The following is a 25,754-nucleotide window of genomic DNA, read 5'->3' on the forward strand; positions in this document are numbered from 1 at the left end:
GTCACTGCTACCAGAAAAATCGCTTTAAGAGGAATGCTTCTTCCAATGGCTCGAACAGAGCCTTTGAGAACCACGTTAAGCTCCCACAAAGGGCACAGTGGTTTGATAGGTGGCCTAATGCGGAGAGAACCCTTCAGAAATCTGGTGAGGTTTGGATAAGATGCTATGATCTATGATCCTCAGCTCTGAAACAAGAGAGCCCTGTAACTTGGACTTGAAGTGAACCCACAGTGAGTCCCTTGTCAAGGCTCGCATGGAGAAAAGCTAACACTTCTGAAACTGGAGCAGAAAACAGCTCCAAAAGGTCTTGGGCGCACCAATGCTGGAAATTCTTCCATGCCTTATCCTAGACAGAGACTATAGTTGATTTCTAGCCATGCCATAAGAGCAAAGCGATCCAGATCCTTTATGTATACTGGACCCTGTGAAAGCAGATCTGGACGCACCTGCAGGCAAAGTCTGTGGCCCCTTTGAAGATGCATCTGATTGTATATCATGGCCTGCAAGGCCAGTCTGGAGCCACCAGAATGACTCTTCCCTGATCAGCTGCAACCTGTTGAAAGACTTGATCTATCATGGACAAGGGAGGAAAGGTGTACAACAGTATTCCCAGAGGCCATGGCTGGACTTGAGCATCTAGACCTTCACTGCCAGGCTTGAATCTTTGACTGAAGATCTGTTTGCTTTCTTGTTTTTTTATCACTGCCATGAGGTCAAAATGGGGTGAACCCCAGTGCTGGACAATGGCCTGAAATTTTGCTGTTGACAGTGTCCACCGCTGTCGACAACATTGGCTTGAACATTGTCCTCGTCCATGACATGCACTGCTGTCAGTGCTTGAAGATGATGCTCCACCTAGTGAAAGAGCAAGCGGGCTTCCAAACCTAGAATGGCACTCTAAATGCCTCCCCGGCAATTGACATAGGCCAATGTTGTCACATTGTTGGAGAAGACTGAGTGCCTGCTCTTCGAGAGTCTTCTGCAATTTCACCAGAATCAACTGGAAGGCATGCAGTTCTAGACTGTTGATTGACCACCTTTTCTGAGAGGGCATTCAGTGTTCCTGAATTGGATGACAGATGTATTGGGCTTCATAGCCCAATAATCTGGCATTTGTAGTTGCAATTCAATTAGGTCAGTCCAACATACTTTCCAGCAAAAATTCAAATTTCTTGACTCACAAACAGTCCTGTTCTCAATCAGGTCCATGGACCCATGGTCCCCAGCCTGCAAAACTCAAGGTCACCTTTATAATCAGATTGAGGAGTTCTTGCTCAGATGATGTGTCATAAGCATACAGATTGGGTTTTTTCTTCCTGCTGGATTAAAAGGCATTCTGATTCAATTAGATGAGGATAGCAATTCTGTAGTTTGATGATGTCCCGAGTCAGGACCATTACCCCTTTATTCCATCTCGTTTTGGTTGATGTTGGCCATTAAATCCTCTTGCCATGAACAGTAATTCATACAGTAGTATTCTCCTGGTTTCATCTAGCCATGTTTCAATTATTCCTAAAATGTCTACCTCCTGTTCACAGATGACATCATAGATCACTGGGGGATTTATTAGTAGCTGATCTGGCATTCACCAGTTTTATAGTTCCAAAGGGTGATCTGGGGGATGCTGAGGTAGCTTGGGTCTGATAGTGAGATAATCATTTGGGTACTATTAGGCAAATTTGTACCTCTTGGACTTTTCTCTTTGGTTGGTGGGATTTATAGCTTCCATTTCCTAAATGTTACTTGGTCTCCGGGCCAAGGTGCATTCCTAATTGTTGGTGTAGGGTACTGTTTAAGCAAATTGCACTACAAGTCTAAAATTTTCTATGGATCATCAATCTTCCAGTGGGTTGAGTGCTATTAAGGAAATTTTGTAAGATGGCATTACAAGATTAAAGACTGTTTAGGTCCAGGCCTGTGCGATCAAAGGCTTTCTCTATTGTAAACCAGATGACTATATTTCACCCTCTTGTGTAAATTTTCTCTGGAGGTTTAATGCACTAGAAGTCAAAGAATTCTAGGTTTCAGTAGTATATCCATCAACAGAATATCCTCAACTCTTTCTATTTATAGGGAACACCGGAAATTCTTCTCATGCAATTGATGGAAGATCATTCCATTATGGACCCCACTTACATTGAAGATTTCCTCTTAACATACAGGACCTTTATCTTTAGTCCAATGGAAGTTGGGGAAAAACTTCTACAGTGGTTTAAGGTGGACAGCCTCCGGAACAAGGTTAGTTTGTACATTGTGGTGGAACAAAGCTAGCATTTATGTTTTACATGTTATATATATTGAACAAGCAGAATCTCTCAAAATATTTTGAGAGCAAATTACTATTTTCCAACATCTTGTCCCCATCACATTTTAAATGCCACGTCTACCCAGCTGCACTCTCTCTCCCCCTCCCCCCCCCACCACACACTTCTTTTCCTCACCACTCTATGCTGTTGCCATCTCACTAATGGCTTTACTCACTGCTCTGTCCCTCCTAATCCTATCCCTGAACTTGGATGGCCTCCATAAACTACCATCTAATGTTCTTCAGAGCATATACTCCTCTCTCTCTCCCTTATCTCCGCACCCAGTCTATACCATTATTCTTTATTCTCCTCCTCAGCTTGTCCTTATCACACTCTCACCACAGCCCACATGCCTGTAAAAACCCCCAAACTTCCAGAATTAATATGTGCAAAAAAGTTCCCAGTGTTATTAATAATTCCACAGTATTTTCAAAATTGTCAATCACGTTACATCCTCTACTCATGTTTTGTGGGGGGTTTTTTAAATTCATATATGGTTTTTAAGTAGGACCAGTCAACAGTGGCTCTCACCTAGCTCTTTTTAATTAGAGAAAACCTCCCACCATACATCTTTATCAGTCCCTTTTTTATTTTTTCATTCTTCATTTCACAGCATCCAAAGTGCCTTTAACTCAGGTTTTTAATGTGTAACATGATATATATTTTAATAAAGTGAACTTATCCTGTTGCAGTCACTGTTTGTCATAGATAGGAGAACATATGGCCGACATAGTTATGTTTCGTTCCTCTGCCTCAGGACCATCGATCTGCTGCTGGCCATCCAGGTCATGGACTAAAGGGAACAGGGCAACAAGGCAGGCTTAAATTGGATTTCCACTAGCATTCTGTAATGGGTTAGGCACATCCTAATGCTACATAGGCCCCTGTCTGATTAGTGGTGATATTAAGCCACTATTTGAATATGCTAATTGTTTAGGCTGGAGTACTGATTGTATTATGTATACATTCAGTGCCCCTGACTGTACATATAGAAGTGCTGAATGTATATATTAATTTAAAGTCAGCAAAGTCAAAAGCATACAAAAGTAATGATTAAACACACCTTATTACAAACATTCAATATTACAATTTATGCACAAAGGACAACAATTTTTCCCCATTTAACATCTTAACATCTGTTTTCTGGCCTGACGATCCCTGTCGGAATTTTGTGTTTTGTCTATTTTGTCCCCTTCTTATTTTTCGTTTTTGTTCTTCATTTCCTTTTCAAATAACATTTTATTCTAAACCGCTTAGATTTTACCCTAGCTTTATATTTGCAGTATGTCAAATAAATTGAGCATGAACTGGAACTATCCTCCACCACGAGTCGCTGCGTACGCAAAAGTTCATGCATCTGATTATACCACTGAAGCGATGTTGGTGGTGAGGAATGTATCCATTGAAGCACACGTGCTTTCCTCAAAAATAGCACAGAAATCCATGTTCCTTCCACAATATCATACATCTTGTCCATCAGACTGCAGTGGGGGGCAGCCTCCCACTACTGGAAATACACATCACTTGAATGAGTCCTAGAGGTGCTTACTAAAAGTTAAAAATAACTGGATGCTTCCAAATACAATGTTTGTAGGATGCTTCCAAAGCACCGTACTTTGAGCATTTCTCATTAGTAAGAAGGTGCTTTTTCCGAGCTCTGGGCAGAGTACACATAATGCTTTATATTTTAAGTTTATTTTTTTATTCTTGTCTTTTTTTGTACAGGTGGCACGAGTGGTACTACTGTGGGTAAACAATCATTTCAATGATTTTGAAAGGGATCCTACCATGATGCAATTCTTGGAGGAATTTGAAAAAAATCTGGAAAATACGGTAATTCAAAATTGTATCTGTTTTTGGTCATACTCTCCACCTTGTGCCCATCGGTCCCCCATCCCCACACAAAGCACAGTCTCACTCCTCTTCCGCTCCCAAAGAAAATGTTTCATTTCAGCAATATAAAGAGATTATGTTCTTACCTTGATGATATCTTTTCCAGTAGATAGGTGTGTCAGTCTAGACCAGGGGTCTCCAAAGTCCCTCCTTGAGGGCCGAATCCAGTCGGATTTTCAGGATTTCCCCAATGAATATGCATGAGATCTATGTGCATGCATTGCTTTCAATGCATATTCATTGGGGAAATCCTGAAAACCCAACTGGATTCGGCCCTCAAGGAGGGACTTTGGAGACCCCTGATCTAGACAAGCGGGTTATCTCCCTATGGCCATGAGCCATATGCGGAAGAAATCCACTTCAGATTTTTCTGTGATCCCCTTACTTCACTGGGAGTTCTACTGCCACCTGCAGTTAGTACCCAAGTAAACAAGACTTCCACAGACAGAACGTGAAGTAAGAACAAAAATGGGAAATTTCCCAAAATAATCAAATGTTCTGCTCAAACATAATACTTGAACACTCAATGAACAAGGACTAGTCAACAGAAGCATCAAAGGAGCCCTGGTAGATACTATAAACATATAGAATTCTTCAGGGCCCAAAGGGCTGACTGGTATCCAAGATACAAACTTGGAGAAGAATAACCAGAATGAGACAGTAGGCAGGAGCAGAAGGACAGAGCGGGGGGGGGGGGGGGGTGTCTAGAATGACACACCTGTTTGCTAGAAAAGAGATTATCAAAGATAAGGACATAATCTCCTTTCCAATGTAATAGGTATGTTATTCTAGATGAGCAGAATGTACAAAAGCAGTCCCAGAGGTCTAGGGCGGGCTGACTGTGCCAGCCCATAGCACTGAGGAGCCAAAGGCTGAATCCTCTCTTGCCGCAACATCCACCCTGTAAAATTTGGCAAAGGTATGTAAAGTGGACCAAATGGTAGCTCTACAAATCTCCACTGGAGAGACTGCCCTAGCCTCTGCCCATGATGAAGCTACACTTCTGGTTGAATACGCCTTAACAGAAACAGGGGACGTTTCCTACAGACAATGTAAGCTGACAAAATGGCCTTATGGATCCATCTGGAGACCATGGATTTGGAAGCGGGCATGCCACACTTAGTTGAGTGAGTCAGCACAAACCGATGGTCAGAGAGTCTAAACCTGTTGGTGACTTCTAGATATCTAAGAAGCACTTTTCTTAGGTCCAACCTCTTCAAAACGTGGTCCAGTTTCTTAGAACCTGTAGGCTGGAAGGCAGGCAAATGCACCTCCTGATTGACATGAAACTCTGAAACCACCTTCGGTAGAAAAGGCGGCACAGTGCATAGAGAGACTCCAGTTTCTGAGATTTTCAGGAAAGGCTCTCTACAAGAAAGAGCCTGGAGCTCCAAGACTCATCTCACTGAGGTCACAGCTACCAAAAAAACTGCTTCCAAGGTCAAGTCCAAAAGGGATGCTTCTTCTAGTGGCTTGAACAGCTGTGTTCTGCACTATTCTTAATTTTTTCACAACTTTCTTCGGTGCACCCAAATAGACATCTGAATCCAGGTCTGCAGGAACACTGAGCCTGCCCCCTATATGCAGAAGGTTACTCCCTGGCCTAGCATCACTGCGACTTCTTAGAAGAAGGAGCAGCATGGGAAGCAGAGGCCTACTGGTTACGTCTAGATCCAGAGAACCTCTGCCTGTAGCCCTGGGAGAATCTCTGCAATGTGGACCTGGAATACTGTCGAGAGCACCTGGAGCCACAAAAATTAGAGCACCCTGAGCCTCTAGAGCAGTGGTTCCCAAACCTGTCCTGGGGGACCCCCAGCCAGTTGGGTTTTCAAGATATCCCTAATGAATATGCATGACAGAGATTTGCATATAATGGATGTGACAGGTATGCAAATCTCTCTCATGCATATTCATTAGGGATATTTTGAAAACCCAACTGGCTGAGGGTCCCCCAGGACAGGTTTGGGAACCACTGCTCTAGAGGTTCTGGGTCTACTATCAGGCAGGGTCTTGGGACAATGGTCAACCACAGAATTCATGAGATCATCCAAGCCTTTACCAAATAATAACTGTTCCTTAAAAGGGAGTGTGGCAAAAGTAGATTTAGAGGTGGAATCGCAAGCCCATTGTCTGATCCAGAGCATTCTACATGCAGAAATGGAATAAACTGACGCTTTATCCAGGACATAAAGAAGATCATAAGTGACGTCAGCTACATAGTCCACACCAGATAAAAGAAGCTGAGGAGGAAGATAAACGCCTTCACTCTCTAAAGTGTGCAGTCTGGAATAAAAAGAGCGTGTAACAAAGGACGCAGCCAAGGCTGCTTTGACTCCCAAAGCCATTGCCTCAAAAAGTCTTGTGAGAACAACATCCACTCAGCGGTCCTGCATGTCCTCGAGTACCATGACGCCTTCGCTCGGAAGGGATGTACACTTAGTAACCTGAGCAACCAAGCAATTCACTCTAGGCTGAGTAAAGAGTTGCTGACACTCCTGTGCCATATGATGTAGATGGGACATGGCTCTCGCTACTTTGAGAGTCCCCTCCAGAGAATCCCACTGCTCCAAGATCAGGATGTTAATATCAGGATGCCAGGGAAAGGCTGAGGACTGAGCTCTCACGTCACACATAAAAGAGGAGGAAGTAAAAGTTGCTGGCTGAGTATCTAAATTCAACTCATGCTGAGACTCCAAAATAAGACCTGGTAAAGCTGAAGACTTAAATAAATGCAGAACTGTGGGATTATCCCCTGGTTCTAAAGCCAAAGCAGGATCTACAGAGCTGGTACGCATTCCCAGGTCACCAACCATGGGAAGAACATCCCCCAAAAATAAGGGATCTGTAAAATGATCATCATCATCTGGAGAGAGGTCTCCAAGTCCTGAACAGTGGCAGACTGTGAAGAAGAGATGCCTTGGGATGCAATGCTGCAAGGAGACAAGTCTGAGGTACAACTGGACTGTGCAGGAAAACCATGGCTCTCATGAAAGGCTTTCCACAAAAATTTCATAAAGTCTGAGAAGGCCTCTGGACCTTGGAATGTGGAGTCACCCTTTGATGACTGTAGCTTGCGATTCTTGGGCTGCAGGGCATCCACATCCTGTCGTGTGGAAGTCAGCATTTCCAGGCTCCCCAAAACAGAAAAGACCATCCCAATGGGCTAGCCGCCCTTTTGGTCACCTGATTAAGCAGAGTAGAGGCTAAGCTGGTCACTCCCACCTCTATGGTCCATGCCACACGGCTACTGAGGTACTCATTTTGCACAATCCTGGCATGAATTTGGGTTAGAAGAGCCCAAGGACTCCATCCCAACAAGGTTTGAGGCAAAAATTGCAGTTTTGGAAGTGCAGGGAACTTTTGAAAATGAGATTGCTAAAAATTCAAGATGGCTGCCATCAAGAAAGTCACACCTAAAAATGCTAATAAAACACACTTACTAAATATAAAAAACCTTGAAATTAGGATTTCTCAGGTGGGCGGACAAAGGGAAACATACAGAAACTCCCCCAAACCTGTATTTCAGACATCCCCAAATCCCCTCAGAGGCTGTAACAGAGGCTGGAAAGGTGCTGCAGCCTGCCTCAGCTCTTTACAGTAGCTGGAAAGGAGAAGAATCACTGACTCAAGCTGGAAATGCCTTTTTTGATGCTGATCCTCGTGTTGCCAGTTAGACATGAAGCCTGACCATACCCCCCCCCCCCCACATGTAACTAATTGATTTGCTTACAGAAGGTGAGAGGCAACAAATGCAACCGGCACCCTGCGAGACACCGTTGAGCCTCCTACAGATGCCTAGCAGTCTGTGCTCGAACCCTTGCTAAACAGTAGGTGAGGATTAAATGTGGCGATGGTCCTGAGCTCCAAAGATACTAGTATAGGCTGGCTAACAGGTACTACAAGGGATTGGCCTGTCAGCTGCAGACTTTAGCCTGCTTCTTCTCTACGCAGGCAGAGCTGAAAATCACTGAAATAGGACAAAAATACCAAATAAAATAAGAAAAGAGAGAGATCAGAACAGAAACACTCCTTCCAGCTTGCAAGTAGAAGGGAAAAACTGCAGGTGGCAGTAGAGCTCCCACTGAAGTAGAAGGAACATAGAAAAAATCTGGAGTGAATTCCTTCTAGATATGGCTCATGGTAATGGTCATGGGAAGATAACCCGCTCATCTAGAATGACACCTATTGCACTGGAAAAAATGTTAGTTTTTAAATTATATTTCACTTAACCAAGCCATCAATAGAATATCTGCTTCCCCTATGCTGCAGGCTGTCTGCTTCCAAAGTTAGGGAATAAATATAATAGGTCTTCCCTTAATTTTTCTTAAAGTGATACTGTATGCAAACTGCACCAAATGTAGGGTCAGATTGACACTATATTGGGTCTTTGGCAAACATATATTTATGGGCCCCACTACTATGCCCCTTCCCCAAAAAAATTGCTTCTTTTCTTATACAGACAGCAATAGTTTATGAATGAGAATGTTTTGAATGAAGAAATTTAATGATTAGTCCCAGGGTCGGTGTCCAAACTTCCCCTTCCAGTGGCCTTTACCCAGTGTTGGGCCTTCCTTTATGCTGGGTCCTGCCTTTGCAAAAACAGGAAGTAGATGGGACCAGTGAAGAGGAAGTAGAGAGTTGCATGGGAGCGGGGGCAATGGGAATCCTGTGGAGTTAGAAGGAAGAATTTCAGGTTAGCTGCCGGCTGCATGTAGGAAGGTATGTTGCCAGAGGCCTGAAGAGAACGAGTGCAGCTGGACCCAAAGGAGACGCGTGTGAAAGGAGGGAATAAGATGCTTCATGGGCTGGGGGTGTGTGGGAAGCATATGCGTTGGAACAAAGGGAGCACAAGGGGGCCTCTCTCAAAAATTGTTGGTCGGAGGTCAGAAGAGTTAGGTATGACTTTCCCGATTCCTACCCGCCCAACACCTCCTCCCCAGTCACTGTAATTTTAAATCTTTAGAGAGCTGGCAGCAGCAACAACATGAGCCTGCTGCCATCAGCCTGCCCCGGAACCCTTCTTTCATCAGCATTCCTCCTATACAGGAGCAGGAAGTTGCTGCAAAATGAAGACTTCAGGAGCAGGTCAACAGCAGCAGGCTTACCTCATTACTGCTGCCTGCAGATTTAAAATTACAGCGGCCAGGGAGGAGGTAGGTGGGGGAGGGGGGTTGGGAACTGGAGAGAAAGGCTTTGCTACAGGATCCCTCAGGGCTTGAAAGAACATTTGCTGCACAAGCTGGTATGGGGGGTTGGGAAGGCACTGAAGGACAGATGCTGCATGGACTGGGGTGGGGTGGGGGTTAGGAATAGGGTTTGGTGGGTTCAGACAGACTAACCTTGTCCGGGTTTTGAAAAGCTTAGAACAAATCACTGTTGAGCAGGAGGGCATCCACACATGCAGTGGGGGGGGGGCTGGGGGGGGGGCAGGACTGGAGGCGGTTCTAGGGGTTCAAATTTTACAAATGGCTGGGTTGGAAGTTGGGAAGGACAGATGCTACATGATTGGTTGAGGAAGGGAGGGAGATGTAAGGAAGAATGCTATCCAATTGGAGGGGAAAAAGAAAGAAGGGAAGGGAGAGGAGAAGAGAAAGTGAAACCAGACCATGAGGAAGGGAGGGAAAGGAAGAAGAGGAAATGCCAGAGCATGGAGGGGAAGAGATGGAAGGGAAGATACTGGTTTATGCTGAACATCTAGTTTCAGAGCCAACCCTTAAGTAATGTCCGGTTAGTGATGCTATTTAGATTGTTAATCAGCTTTTTTGTTGTTATCGAGTTATTGCCAGCAACTGGATAACCTCTGGCTTTGCCCCACAGACTGCTCCAGGATACTCCAGATAGTGCTGAGGAATTATTTGGCTGCATTATATAGTCAGTGCCACCGAATATCCCTCTCACTGGCACTTATATGCTAACTGGAACATCTGTGCCTGTGATTTTACTAGAGATTGGATGAAGGAGGGGAGTTATTTCCCCTGTAACTACCTACTGTATTTGGAACCTGGCTTTAGCTGTAAAAATATTTTGATCCACAGAACATGATGGGACATCTCAAGCTGCTGAAAGTAGCATGCTGTGCCAAAGCCAAGGGGAGGCAGATTACGCTGCGGAAACCATCAAGGAATTCCCCCCTTCATTTTACCATCATAGGAGGACATAATAAGGGCTTTGGTATTTTTGTAGAAAATGTGGAATCTGGTACCATAACAGCAGAGGCCGGATTAATGCGTGGCGACCAGGTATTAAAAAGAAAAATATAGAATGGTAGTGTTAATGGTTAAATACATATGTATGCACTTAGGTGTGAGAACTTACACAAGCCATAGAGCTCGTGTAAATACTTAGGGCTAGATTCACTAACCTCCGATTCGTGTCCGATCCATGTCTGTTTGCATGCAAACCGACGAATTCACTAAAGACCAGCATGCAAATGGGGACAATTGTTGGCACGCCCCCAACCGACTGCACGGATCACTAGAGCCCTCACAGTAGTGACAGGAGAAGCAGCCCTGCTTGGCTCAGGTGCTTCGGGATCCTCCCTTGGGAGGGGCCTGAGGTGCCTCAGCCAATCAGGAACTTCGTTAGGAAAAAATTTGTGAATCTCATCCTTCCTGCTTTGCATGCTGTTTCTCCTCATTTGCATGCACGGATCGGAATCGGATCGGAGGAGAGGTTAGTGAATCAGGTCAGAGGGAAATCGGGTCGCAAAGGGCTTGCACACCGATCGGTACACAATCGGTTTGCTTAGTGAATCTAGCCCTTAGACCTAGATTCTGGAGATAGGCATGTAGGGATGAATATTTAAAGCAATTTAACTGGGAAAAAAGTTTTATTTCAAACTTGAGAATACCATTTCAATAATCATAATGAATAATGTGATCGCACAAGACTGTTACAGAAGGAACAGAGACAATCCCAGCATACTTGCTTCCTTCCCATTCAGCAGCATTACTGTCTTCTCTTTTCTCGGTGTCTGATGTCAGATATGTAGTGACTATACAAATGTCACATTGATGTGGAACTTAATCACTGGAGAGAGCTTCACACAATAGACATCTAATGGATTTCAAGTTTCAAATTTATTTAAAATTTCTTATACCGTCCAATCAGCCTTCTAGGCGGTGTACAAATTCATAAAAACAGAAAACAAACTTTAACTAAAATACAAGTTTAAGCTTTAACTAAAATACAAGTTTAAGCTGACATTACGTCACCAAACTGTAACTTTTAAAGACTTTTAAAAACAGAGACAAACAGGAACAAAAGGTAAAAGGCAAGAAAGAGAACAATTAAGGAAAAGAACAAGAGGAGGGGATGTATTTAAGCATTGCATGAAAAAAATACTCTATATTACTTCCCTCTTACCCTACTTGAAAACCGTTTGTTACTTGATACAGGGAAATTGAACACATTCGATATGTGTGAACCAAAAACTCATGTTTCTCTATGTCTGGGTCGGTCCTATGGAATGCTATGATCGGTGCCTGCAGGTTTTGCAGTAACTGCTTAAACCCTATCTCTTTGCGCAGGCGTTTTTCAGCTAGATCCATTCTTTCGCTTATGATCTTAGACCCCTTTTTATGATGAATATGCTAAAGTGTTTGTAACCCTTGGCCGGCCTTTTGTCTCTTTTATATTCAGCTTGTTATAACTGTGTATGTAAATTGTGAGCCATTTTGGTAATTGTATTATAAATGCTTTAAATATATATTGAAATACACTGTTTAATATCGCCTAATGTGTGCCCCATGGTCTTCCAATGATTTATAATTGGAGCTGTATCAGAATCAGTATGAAATCAATTGGATGCCTATTGCATGAAGCTCTCTCCAATGAATATTGGCACTTAACCATGTAAGTGCTGACTCCATCCCCGAACCATCCACAAAATCGCTGGCCTTGAGTTTTGTTAGCCTAGCACAAGCAATTTAAGCAGCCTGGAGCACCCTGAGGTTGTGGGTTCAAACCCCATGCTGCTCCTGCCCCAGGAACATTAGATAGATTATGAGCCCACCGGAACAGATAGGAAAAATGCTTGAAGTACTTGTATGTAAAAGCTGTAAAAACTACAAAAAGGTGGTATACAAGTCCCAATCCCTTTCCTTTAACCAGCCAGGAGCCCCTCCTGCCACTTAAATCGCTTTGAAAAGCCAATAGTCTGCACAGAGAAAAAACTATGTTGGGGTCTTTTATCCATGTGTGCAGCTGTAAAATCGTTCCCCACATGTCCAGCATTGAAATGTCTTCTGTTTTGCTAACAGATCATAGAAGTCAATGAGCAGGACTTCACACACATTACGCATGCCAACGCATTTGAAATCCTTATGAGCAAAACACATCTGTCAATTACTGTCAAAAGCAACATCGGTGGTGAGTGTTTTTAGCTGAAAGTTACGTTCAGACTTCAGCTCCTAAAGTGGCATTTCAACAGCTCTTCCCCTCCCCCATTCCTGTTATACTCTGTATCCTCCTGTTCCTCCCAATTAATGCTATTCTTAGCGTTCAGTTATTAGCATTAAGTGGCTCATGAAGCAATTGAAAAGTTCATGAATCTCATAATCAAGTGCAAAATTTGGTATGAATCTTTTATCGCCATATATAGAATCCGGGTGATAAGGATTTCCATGTCTTGATAAAATACCAGTTCAAATCTCACAGAAATTACACCTTAGATTGAAGGTCCAGACAGTATTTTAATAAATGTAAAAATATGACAATAAAATTTTAAACTGCATATGAACAAATAAAGAGATTATGCAGTCAATCATAAACTCTGTTGGGTAATTCATTAAGGAGCCACATAGTTGTAAGCAGCAAGAGAGTATTTAAAAAGAGGTTAGGTTCTTAGCTTGCTAATATCTTTTCTACTAGATAGGTGTGTCATTCTGGATGGACGAGTTATATCCCAGTTCTCGCAAGCCATGCAGAAGGAATCCACTCCAGTTTTTGAATCCCTCCTACTTCAGAGAGGGCTCTGCTGCCCCCTACAGTTAGTTCCAAAGCAGGCAATAGCCTCTTCTAGAAACAGATGTGAAGGAAGGGGTACAGGGAAACTCCCCAAAGAACAAGTTTGTCCTGCTCTGAAATTATAATAAACATGTTAAACAATGAACAATCAAAATAGATAGCACAAGAAGCATGTCCAACAGAAACATTTATGGAGCTCAAATACCCCAGTGACCTAGAACTAGACTATTCTTCATACCATTAAGGTCTGACTGGCATCCAACTGTCAGGTTTGAATATGAACATTCTGACAGTAAGCAGGTACAGTAAATGATAGGATGGAGGTCCAGAATGACACACCTAACTACTAGATATTAGCAAGGTAAGAGCCTATTCGCTTTTTCTAGGTGTGTCATTCTGGATGGACGGGATGTACAAAACCAGTCCCAGAAATCTAGGGTGGGATCACTGTGCTAGCTCATAACACTGAGGACTAAAAAGCAGAGCCCTCGCTTGCCGCTACATCCACTGTAAAAATTGGAAAATGTATATAGAATGGACCAAGTCATTGTCCTACAAATCTCCTTGGGGGAGACTGCACAAGCTTCTGCCCACAACAAAGCTACACTTCTAGTCAAACGTGCCTTTACAGAAACAGGAGACTGCTTCCCATAAACAATATATGCTGACGAAATGGCCCTACAGATCCATCTGGCAATCGTGGACTTGGAAACTGATGCACCATGTCTAGCTGGATTTGTCAGCACAAAAAGATGGACTGGGAGAGGGACCTTTGAGTAATCGTTTCTGAGGATCTGAAGGCAACAAAATAGTGTGACAAGGCAGTGGCTGTAGCCAGAAGGATGCTGGGCTGTATAGAGGGAGGCATAACCAGCAGAAGAAAGGAGGAGTTGATGCCCCTGTAGAGGTCATTGGTGAGGCTCCACCTGGAGAACTGTGTTCAATTTTGGAGGCCGTATCTGGCTAAGGCGGTAAAAAGAAATTGAGTGGTCCAGAGAAAAGCGATGAAAATGGTATGGAGCTTGCACCAAAGGACATGCAAAAAGAGATTGGAAGACCTGAATATGTATACTTTAGAGGAGAGGAGGGAGAAGGAGATAATAATGATAATAATAATACTTTTATTCTTATATACCGCCAAAACCATAGTAGTTTGAGGCGGTTTACAATAAGAAGAGCTGGACAATCAACGAAATAATTACAATGAAAGTCATCGAATTCATGTACATAGGTTATAGAGGTAATCAGAGAAAGTCAGAGAAATAGTCACAATGTAGGGTCATCGAGTACATGTAAGTAGAATACAGAGATAAGGCTTTATGAGTTCTTAGGTTACAAATCGGTTAAACATCTGAAATTATACCCTTGAATGTTTACTGTGTAAAAGGATTATTTGATACTTTTCCATTCATATGGAAAGAAGAAGGATTTAAATATCTAGGCATTCAAGTTAAAAAAACAATTGAAGATACTGTAAAAGAAAATGAAAAATATGTATTAAAAAAAGTAACGGAGTTATGTGAACAATGGAACCCATTGCATATATCTTGGTGGGGCAGAGTTCAAACTATTAAAATGATGATGTTGCCTGTGGTTTGCTACCAAATGAGTATGATACCTATTTATTTTCAGGGGTCCTTTTATAAGAAGCTTAATAGAATTTTAACAAAATTTCTTTGGCTTGGTAAAACACCAAGAATAGCTTTAGTAACCTTACAAAAATCAATTAAGGAGGGAGGGGTAAATTTTCCAAATTTCTATAGGTACCATCAAGCCTATATTCTACGTCAGGGTATGTATTGGATCCTCCCAGAACTTATAGATAATGCACCAGATTGGTTATATTTGGAATGGCGCCTTATGTTTCCCCTAAATTTAGTTCATTTACCAAGTATTAATATACCTAAAAGATACAGAGAAAATAACATAATAATGGATACTTGGAAAACATTGAGATTTATTGATAAATTAACACCCATCCCAATATATAAATCAACTAATCAATCCATATGGATAAACTCCAAGATCAAAATTGGCGGAGCTCAAATCCTTTGGAAGAACTGGATTATTGCAGGAATTAGATCTCTAGATGATATTATTTCAGAAGGTAAACTGCTGGATTTTTCACAATTGCAACATAGATTTGGTCTTAATAAAACACAAAGTTTTAAATGGTTGCAATTGAGGCAGGCCATTCAGGTTGGGTTCCCTGAATGGAAATCATTAAACAATCAATATAGTTTAAAGTTCTTATGCTTTAAAGCAGACTTCCTAGGACATCAAGCCGCATTGTGGTATAAATTAATATCTGAATATTTGAATAAAAAACCAAAAAATGGTCTAAGAGACATTTGGAGCATTGAGATTGGACATCAAATTAATGCATCTCAATGGCCACTAATTTGGTCTTGGAGAATGGGATGTACAGTGTCAGCATCTATGAGACAAACATGGTTCTTTTTATTACATAGAGCTTTTTGGACCCCTACTCGTTTACAAAAACTAGATAGTTCTAAGTCTAATAGATGTTGGCACTGTAATCTAGAACCAGGGACATTAGATCATTTATTATATTACTGTCCTTATATTAAAATATTTTGGAATTCAATTTGGCCACAAATTAATAAATTAATGGAAAATCATATTGCAATATCATATGATACAATTTTATTTGGAACAATGATGAGAAAAAAAAGTCAAATTTCACCAGAAAACAATAAACTTTTATTAATTATGACAGGGGTTGCCATTCAACATATAACTAACAATTGGAAAAATTACAACAACCTAAACTACACATTTTGGTGGAATACAATATGCCATGTTTTTAAAATGGAAAGAACAATATCAATACAAAAGGGGACATATGATAAATTTATAAAAATATGGGGGCCATTGACAAAATACTGTAATGATTAAATAATAGAATACTTTTTCTTCCTTTCTTCTTTTAGAGATTTTCTTATGACACACATATAGGGGGGGTAAGGAAAACAATTTATATATAGTATATTATAATATATTATACAAAATGTAACAAATGATTAAGGGATAATAGAAGGGTGGGGGGAGGGAAAATGAATAAAATTTATCCAAAATATATTGTATTAGATATAAATATGTTTATTGAACAATTGTATTCCAATATGTTATATACTTTTATAAAATTTGAAAATATTATATTAAAATGGTGAAGGGGTGGGGGGAGGGTGAAGGGGAAAATCAAATTCAGACATACATTGTGTTAGATATAAAAGTGATACCATGCATGTATCAAATGTATTTTATTATTGTTTACACTTTTTGTGAAATTTGAAAATAAAAATATAATGAAAAAAAAAAAAAAAAAACAAATCGGTTAAACAAGTTTGTTTTAACTAGTTTTCTAGTTATATGTGAAAGTACTGAACAAAAATAAAGAAATAAGCAGAGCAGATCAGAAACACTCCTTCCGGCTCACGTGCAAAAGGAAAATCCTGAAGGGGGTAGCAGAGCCCTTTGTGAAGTAGGAAGAATTCAAAAACCAGAGTGGATTCCTTCTGTATAGCTCGTGAGCACTGCTTTGTTTGACAAATTTATCACATAATTAGGTCTTTTTAACATTGTAATTATTTTACTACTTTTAATCCTGTTTTTTTAAAAAAAATTTATGACATGTATGTTCAATTTCTTACGGTGTAAACTGCCTAGAACTCTTGGGTAATGGCGGTATAGAAGAATATAGTTATTATTATTTATTATTATTATTATTATTATTATATAACCCATCTGTCCAGAATAACACACTTATTGCATTAGAAATGCCATTACTCAAGTCACTTATGTGTTTAGGTGAATGTATATGTATAAATGAGCAGTTTGTGGCTATGGAGTTTTCTATAAGTATGCACCTAGATGCAATTACGTGTACTTTGTAGGTGGGTCTTCACAGGGATGGAGTATGGATAGAGCCTGGTCAATATTCAACTGGCAGCAGTCAGTGATTTTCAAACGTGCTAACTGGCGCCGGCCATGTCCAGTTTTGGGGTTTTTACAAAAAATCTTTATTGAGTTTCTAAAGCTAACAAAAATGCAATACAAAATTTATACAAATAATAGTAATCATATATGCACTTATAATCAATCAGAATCCATACAACATTTAAAAAAAACCCTCCCAACCAACATTTTCATAAGGGAATAGAACCATACAAAAGAAATTATAAAATTATAAAAGGAAAAGTATAGAATTTTAAGTGTGGTATTTGATTATAAAATGTTGTATTTACTGTTTCTTTTTAAAATCTTTATTCATTTTTACAACTTACAACAAGTGCGTTAGAAATTAACATTTGAACTTATACAATATCACTTGATTTTCTATCATAATCAATTGAACTTAGTAATATTTAAACCCTCCTTCGTATCCCTTCTATTTCATATATATACAATCATTTCTATTAATCTAATCAATTAATACAAGATTTGAAATCCCTCCCTCCCCCCTCACTTTGCAATTGTACCAATAAGGGAAAAATGTTATTTATTCATTACTATATTCTATTAATGGTCCCCATACCTCCTGAAATTTATTAAAATTTCCTTTTTGTATAGCTAACGCTTTTTCCATCTTATATGTATAACACAGAGAATTCCACCAGAAACTATTTACACTTATTGTAAGTTTTAAAAAGAATAAAGAATTGGGGGAAAAAAAGGAAATACCCCCCTCCATGTCCAGTTTTCAGTATTGAGGATCTGGTTATATGCTGGCCACTGCCACTTATATGGGTCCCAGACAATATTCAGCCAGGACCCACATAAAATACTCCTGGCTGAATATTGACTGGGACCTAAATAAGGGGATCTATGAAGTCCTCCAAAACCCTCCCCCCAGCCCCGGTTCTGATCCCTGTCTCATGAGCACCCTCCCTTTCTAATCTTCCTACCCCCCCCACCCCCATTCAATGCCCCACCCTCTGGTTCCAATCTCTCTGTCCCCTGTTCCAATCCCTACGTACCCTTATGTGAAGGCTGACTCCTAGCAGTACCACAAGACTACAGCCAAGGGTCAGCAGCAGCAGCACCCAGAACCAGATGGGCCAAGAAAAGATTTGGATTACTTCTGTCCTATCCCACTAGACACTGCAGTTATAGGAGGGTCAGATTAGCAAAGCCCTAATACATCTTCATTTCAAAGGTACATCCTTTCTTGAAGGCTCACTTAAAAGGCCTTGGTATTAATTTGCACGTATAATCCATTTGCAGTGTTTAAGGAGCTACTCAGCAGAATTGAGCAGGAAAAGGAAAATATCTTGGACAAGGCAAGGCCATTTAGGTAAGTTCTACTGTTCTATATACTGCTAAATAGGTCCTTATTTTGTACCTGGGGCAACAGAGGGTTAAGCAACTTGTCCAGAGTCACAGGAGCTGAAGTGGGAAGTGAACCCAGTTTCCCGGCTCTCAGGCTGCTGCACTAACCATTAGGCTCCTCCTCTGCTCTTAGGGCTTCTGTAGATTGATTTGGAGGAAAGGCTTTAACTGATGGGAGATGTTTCTTTACTATAGTGGCCACCAGCCAGTCAGGTTTTCAGGCTAGATCTAATGAATTTATTTAGTTTAAAAATTTCTATACTGTTTTATATCAAAACGGTTTACAAAATGATTACATACATACAATGTTAAAACAGACCCCTAATGATAAACATGGAGCAGATTTGCATGCCTGTCACCTCCATTACAAGCAAATCTCTCTTATGCAAATTTATTAGGGCTATTCCAAAAACCTGACTTGGGTGGTAATCCTCCAGGTAGGGTTGGAAACCACTGCTTTAGTAGCATCAGATGGATATCTGTGACAGGCTTTCTAAAAGCTTTCTTAAGCAGGCTAAATGTGGTTACCAGATGTCTGAGTTTCCCCGAATATGTCTTCTTTTTGAGGACTCCGTTGGGCATCCAGGCGGCTTTTTCAATTTGCCTCTTTAGTCCAGTTTTCGGCATTTCCGGGGGTGGCAGCAGCAGCACTGAAAAAGAAATCATTCCAGCCGGGGTTGGTGTCATGCTCCGGAGCTCCTTTCTCTCCCTTCCACCTGCCCCTGCACCCCCTTCTCTGCGTCCCTTTCCAGTGACTATACAGTGGCATCGATCAAGACAGGCTGCCGGCAACAGGGCCTTCCCTCTGCGAGACCCGCCTATGCAGAAACAGGAAGTTGAAACAAAGTAGGCAGGACTTGTAGAGGAAAGGCCCTGATGCCGGCAGCCTGTCTTGAATGCCGCTGCTGCTGAGTCACCGAAGAGGGCCACGGGGAAGGTGCACCAGTGTTCTTCTGCCTAAATTAGCCTGAAGTTGGGACAAAATAAAATAATGCTCTCTGTCCTAAGATTAGGGGCAACTAAAGGGAGGATGTAGCAGGAAGTTCCTCCCAATTACCTGTTCCCTGGGAAAGAGAAAAAGAGAAAGCTATGGATTGGCTGCCAGAACCTCAAGAAAAAAACTCCAATAGAATGGATGCTATCGATTTAAGATAAGTAGAGGATATTTTTTTTTTTTTGGGGGGGGGAGAGGATTGAGAATCTATAACTTGTGCTCTGCATGTGTTACTGAGACCTCTGGGGCTGTTTGCTATATGTGACCATTTGTTGAATGTTTTTATAAAGCTGGGAGGGAGAGGTACTGACCCTGACTAGAGCTAGTTTCCCTAGCTAGGCTTTGGGGTTATAAGACTTTCTTAGACAGGACCTTACGTTTCAAGCAGGTAAACTGCAATCTTGGTTAGGTGAATGTATCCATCAAGCCACGTCTTACTCTTCTTTTTGAAAATTAGTCAAGTCCACTCTGTTCGATAAATTCATCACCTAATTTTAGGGGTTTTAAGATTATAACTTGTATTTTATTGAATGTTTGTATTTTTATTGAATGATTGCACTTCGCTGATTGTTCAACTCCTCTTAGTGTAAACCGCCTAGAACTTCTGGTAGTGGCGGTATAAAAGAATAAAGTTATTGTTATTATTGAAATAAAGCCCACAGAGGCTGCTGTTTTGGTGTTTAATTGGTGTTTCCAATTGCCCCTGATACTTCGGATCTGTTACAGCTGGAGAACTGGTTAATGTTATTTTCACATGGTTATCAACTCAAGGGTTGGTCCATTCCATTCAGTATTTTATAGGGTGACAGGTCAAATGCGCGCAAGACAAAAGCGCGCAGACAAAAACGCCAAGACAAATCAGCGCAAGACAATTGAGTTGTTGTGGCGCTCAGTTGTCTTTGCGCTCACTTGATTTGCGCCCGTTTGTCTGCGCGCTGTTGTCTTGCGCGCATTTGACTATGAACCTTTTATAGACTCACAACTGAAAGTCTGATATATCAAAGGCACAGCACATAAAGGATGGGGGCAACATGGAGGGCAAGTTGCATGGAATGTAATTATAGTTTGCTACAACCCTGACTGCACTCAGCAGGCAACCACTTAGGAGAGGAGTGGGGCAACAGGTGGGGGCTATGTGTCCTTTTTTTGGCTTCACAATTATGGTAACCCTATGCCAGTGTAGCGCAAACGGTGGGTTTCCAGAGATTTCAAGTGTGCCGCAGTACACTGGGCAGGAAGAGAGGCTCCGGCATGGGCATCGGCTGACTTGCATCTTCCTGTGGTTGGGGATACTCAGCTGATATTTGTTAGATTTCCCTGCTGGCATTTCAGGGCCTGTCTGGAGGGCCTCTGCGCATGCGTGTGATGTCATCAGCCCTGGCCACTACCTTTAGTGCGCCCCAGCTCGAGAAAGTGTATGGCGCAGTGGTTAAAGCTACAGCCTCAGCACCCTGGGGTTGTGGGTTCAAACCCACACTGCTCCTTGTGACCCTGGGCAAGTCACTTAATCCCCCCATTGCCCCAGGTACATTAGATAGATGGTGAGCCCACCGGGACAGACAGGGAAGAATGCTTAAGTACCTGAATAAATTAATTTAAACCGTTCTGAGCTCCCTTGGGAGAATGGTATAGAAAATTGAATAAATAAATACATTTTAAAAGTTTGCTCACCCCTCTCCTGATTGTTTTTGCAGTGAAGGCAGCATCAGCTTCTCTCAGGATGAAAGTATAATTGGAGCCCAACAGAGCAGGCCTAATGTTAACACCCTGTCCTCCAGCAGCCCTGACCTCTTCAGCCCTACCAGCAGCTTGCTGGATTTCTTCAGTTCTTCAGGTAAATACACCCATCTCACTGTGCAGACAAGTCCATTATCCTCTGAATGAGAAAACTGGTTGGCATGGCACTTGTTTGAGGCTTTAATGAAAAAAAGGGAAACATATGAAAACCAATAAACTATAGAAACGTCTTTAACTGTTCATATCCGGCAGTTCAAAGAGCACGGATAACTGTTTAATAAAAGGCCTCAAAGTCTTAAACCAGAATGCGTCCCCAGCAATCTGTGGTGTCTTCTCGAGGGGGAGATATGAAAAGACGCCTCAGACGACAAGAGCAGCGCCTTATATTTGAGCTGAATACAATTGAACCAGCAGGATTCAATTCAGCAATCGAATGGAAAGCTTTTTTTTAAATGATTGCTTTGCACGTTGGAGGAAAGTCAGATGAACCATGCCCCAAAGAAAACGGACCACATCCGGATGAACCGCAAAGGAGCCTCTTAAGGCAAGAGGTCCCAGAGAGGACAAACCTGCAATCTGAACCCGGGCAAAGCTACTGCAAGGCCCTTTTTCAGGCCATTCTGTAGAAACTGCAGTACCCGAGCAAATGAGGGAGAAGAAGGATCCTCATGTCGGCTGACACACCATGCTTGGTAGCACCACCAAGCCTTCGCAGAGGCCACCACCGTGGACTTCCATTTACTGTGAAGCAACGTAGCAATCACCACAGAAGAATAGTCCCGAGCCATCAAGACCACGCTCTGATGAGCCATGCTGTAAGTCCAAAGCGGTCCGGGTCCTGCTGAGTGATCGGCACTTGTGTGTGGAGACGAGGGTATCAAGGCAACCGCAGCCCTCAACCCCACTGAAGCCAAACCAGGTCAGCATACCACAGCTACCTCGTCCAATCAGGAGCCAACAATATCACCGGACCCTGTGTTCTGCTATTCGACACAACAGATGCCTTATCATGGGCCATGGAGGGAAGGCATAAAGAAGGCCCTCCCAGGGCAAGGGCTGCATCAAAGTGTCCAGGCAGTCGCTGCTGGCTTCCAACAATGACTGTAAAACCCATCAGCCTCCTTGCTTGCCACATTCACCATGAGATCGAACACGGGGGCCCCCAACAGGTGTACTAACATCCATCTTGAGTATTTGGATTACTGTAACATTATATATCTAGGGGTCTACAAAAAAATCGGGGGGGGGGTGAGCGGTCCTTCAGGGTGGGGGGGCAGCGGTCCTTCGTAGTGGGGCATCAGGCTTTCAGGGTGGGGTGGGCCTTCAAGGGGGGACAGGACTTCAAGGGCAGGGCAGCGAGAGGAGAGTCGGGGCGGCAAGCAGCATGCGCGGTATACGCGTGGGCGCGCTATACCAAAATTTTCTTACATAATTCCTTGTTCCTGCGTGCTATACCCGTGTGCGCATTGTACACGTGTGCGCGTTATATGCGTGAAAATACGGTACTAACATCCATCTTGAGTATTTGGATTACTGTAACATTATATATCTAGGGGCCTACAAAAAAATTCTTAAAAAATTGAGACTGATCCAGAATACTGCGGTCCGTCTCATCTTTGGTTTAAAAAAATGGGAACACATCACCTCTTGTGTCCCTGAGTACTCTTACTTTCAAAAACTCCACTGGTTGCCTGGGGAGTCTAGAGTTCTCTTCAAGTTTGCCTGTATTAGTTACAAAGCAGTTTTTGGGATGTTACCAGATTATCTTGCCTCTCTGTTCCTTTTAAATTGTTCCAATAAGAGCACTCGTAGCATAAATTTATTTAATTATCCATCTTTGAAATCATGTCAATATAAGAAGTTTGTTGATAGAATTTTAACATTCCAGGCAGCCAAACTGAATACATGGCTTGGAAAACTTATACTTGAGGCCACTTCTTATGTTGATTTTAGAAAATTATTGAAGACACATTTGTTTGATAAATTTTAAATCTTAAATTATGTTATCGTTCTAATTTATCATGAATTCTAACAGCTGTTTATATACTATGCCACTGTTTTAACTTTTTAGATTTGAACAGATGTACTTTACATTGATTTTTATTGTATTTTAGAACAATTGTTTTATTGTATTTCAGAATGACTGTTTTATTTCGTACGCCAAATATTGAGTGTATGTATTCCTGTTGTGAACCGCTTCGAACTTCTGGTATAGCGGTATATAAGAAATAAATTATTACTATTATTATTATTACTATGCACTCAAGCGCTCTCCGGGAGAGAGACCATTCTCTGGGGTCCAGTATCTGGAGACTGAGAAAGTCTGCCTGAATGTTGTCCATACTTGCCATGTGAGCTGCGGACAGTGCTACAAGATGTCTCTCCACCTAACCAAAGATCAACCGAGCCTCCACGTTCAGGGAGGGACTCCTTATGCCCCCCCCTGATAATTGATGTAAGCCACCGCCATGGCATTGTCGAAGAACACTCAGACAGCTCAATGACGGAGATAATCCTGGAAATGGAGAAGGGCCAGCCGAATCGCCCTCAGTTACAGGCGATTGATCGACCACTTGAGCTCCAAGGGTGTCCTTTGGCCCTGTACCTGAACAGACATACATACTGCCCCCCAGTGGGAGAGACTCATGTCCATTGACAGGGTCACTCAATCCAATATCCAGAGCGGAAAGTCCCTGGCCAGTGAGAGGGGACGCAACCACCACTCCATTCTGCTGCGAGACTCCACCGTCCAGGGCAGTAGCGCAAGCAACAGATCCCACTGCATATTCCATTGGAACAACAGAGCCTCCTGCAGAGGACGTAGTCTAGCTCTGGCCCACGGAACTACATCGATCATTGCCATCATGAGACCAGGACTTGCAGATACTGCCAAACCGTCGGGATCGGAGTGACCAGAAGGTCTCTGATGACTCTCCGAATCTTCTCTTGATGAGAAATTGGGATGAATACTTTGTTCTGCCCCATGGTGAAAGCAGACCCCCTGGTACCCAAATCCTAGGTGGGCTCCATGTGACTCTTCTGAAGGTTGATCACCTAGCCCAAACGCTTCAGCAAGTGAACCATCTACTGGACCGTCTGGAGCCCCTCGGCCAGAGAGGGAGCCCTGAGCAGCCAGTAGTCCAGATACGGATGGACCAAGACACTGAGGGAGCAGAGACGTGCCACCACCATCACCATCACCTTGATGAAAGCCCTGGGTGTCGTCACCAAACCGGAGGGAAGAGCTGCAAACTGAAAGTGCTGTTCCAGGACATGAAACTGCAGAAACTTCCTGTAAGCCAGAAAGATGGGAATATGGAGATACACCTCCGAGAGGTCCAAGGAGGCCATAAACTCCTCCTGGGGCTACCGAAGCAATGAAAGAATGCATCATCTCCATGCAGAAACAGGGCACCTTCAGCGCTGCATTGACCACTTTGAGATCCGGAATCGGTCACCAATCTTTGGAGCCTTTCTATGAAACGAAGTATATCGAGTATCTCCCAGAACCCAAATCACACTCTGGCATGGGTTCGATTGCCACAAGATTTAAGAGTCTGCAGACCATGGCCTGCACCCAAAGCTCCTTCTCAGGGCGGCCTGCAGGAGAATCCAGAAAATACTTTGTGAGAGAAACTCCAATTTGAGCCCAAGACCCAGCGATCGGACAAGATGGTCTCCCATTCCACCAGGAAGGCCAACACCCCCCCCCCCCCCCCGATGCATAGGACAGGAACTGGAGAGCTGGCATCAGAACTGTTTCTTAGAGTCAAAGACTGCTGATGGCCAGACCCACTCGAAGCATGGTCTGGAAGATGAAGAGTTTTGTAGAAGAGGAAGTTAGAATAGCTTTTGGGCTGTCCTAAGTTAACCAGTTAGCTGTCTGGGTACGAATGAATATTGGCTGTATCCATCAACACTTCTGCACTGTCCAGTTATGTGCCACTAAAAATTCAAGTGAAGTCCAATTGGTACTATATAACCAGATAGGAGTTTTCACTACTCAGTTAAGTAGTAGCACAAAATATCAGAATGTTACTCTTTGCTGCAGTTTCAAACAATTTCACTAGATGGCGACAAAACCCATGTCATTACACATTATAGTTCTGTTGTTGTACCTGGGATGGGGAGAGGGAAGGAATAACAGAGAAGAGGAACAATGATGCTTTGGTCGTGAGGGTGATTCCTTCTGAGCTGCATGGCAGTTGGAAGTATATGCTGCAGTAGTATTGCAGTTTCATTCTCAGGGAGCAAAGTGGTTTCGCAGGAATCCCAGGGGGATCTGCAAGCCCAGTACAATTGAAACTGCAAAATTACTGCACTATACACTACAGTAAGATTTTTTTTTTTGGGGGGGTGGTGTTGATGAACTTATGCGCAACTTAGAGGGAATGTTTCAAATAGAGTTTACCTCAACGTTCTAGCTTTGCTGAGGTTGAAACAAGTTAGGTTAATGTCTATGTTCTCTGTGTTCCTTGTCATGGGGTAGGATATCAATTCTGCCT

Source organism: Geotrypetes seraphini, chromosome 10 (assembly GCF_902459505.1).
Source record: "Geotrypetes seraphini chromosome 10, aGeoSer1.1, whole genome shotgun sequence".
NCBI classification, from domain to species: domain Eukaryota; kingdom Metazoa; phylum Chordata; class Amphibia; order Gymnophiona; family Dermophiidae; genus Geotrypetes; species Geotrypetes seraphini.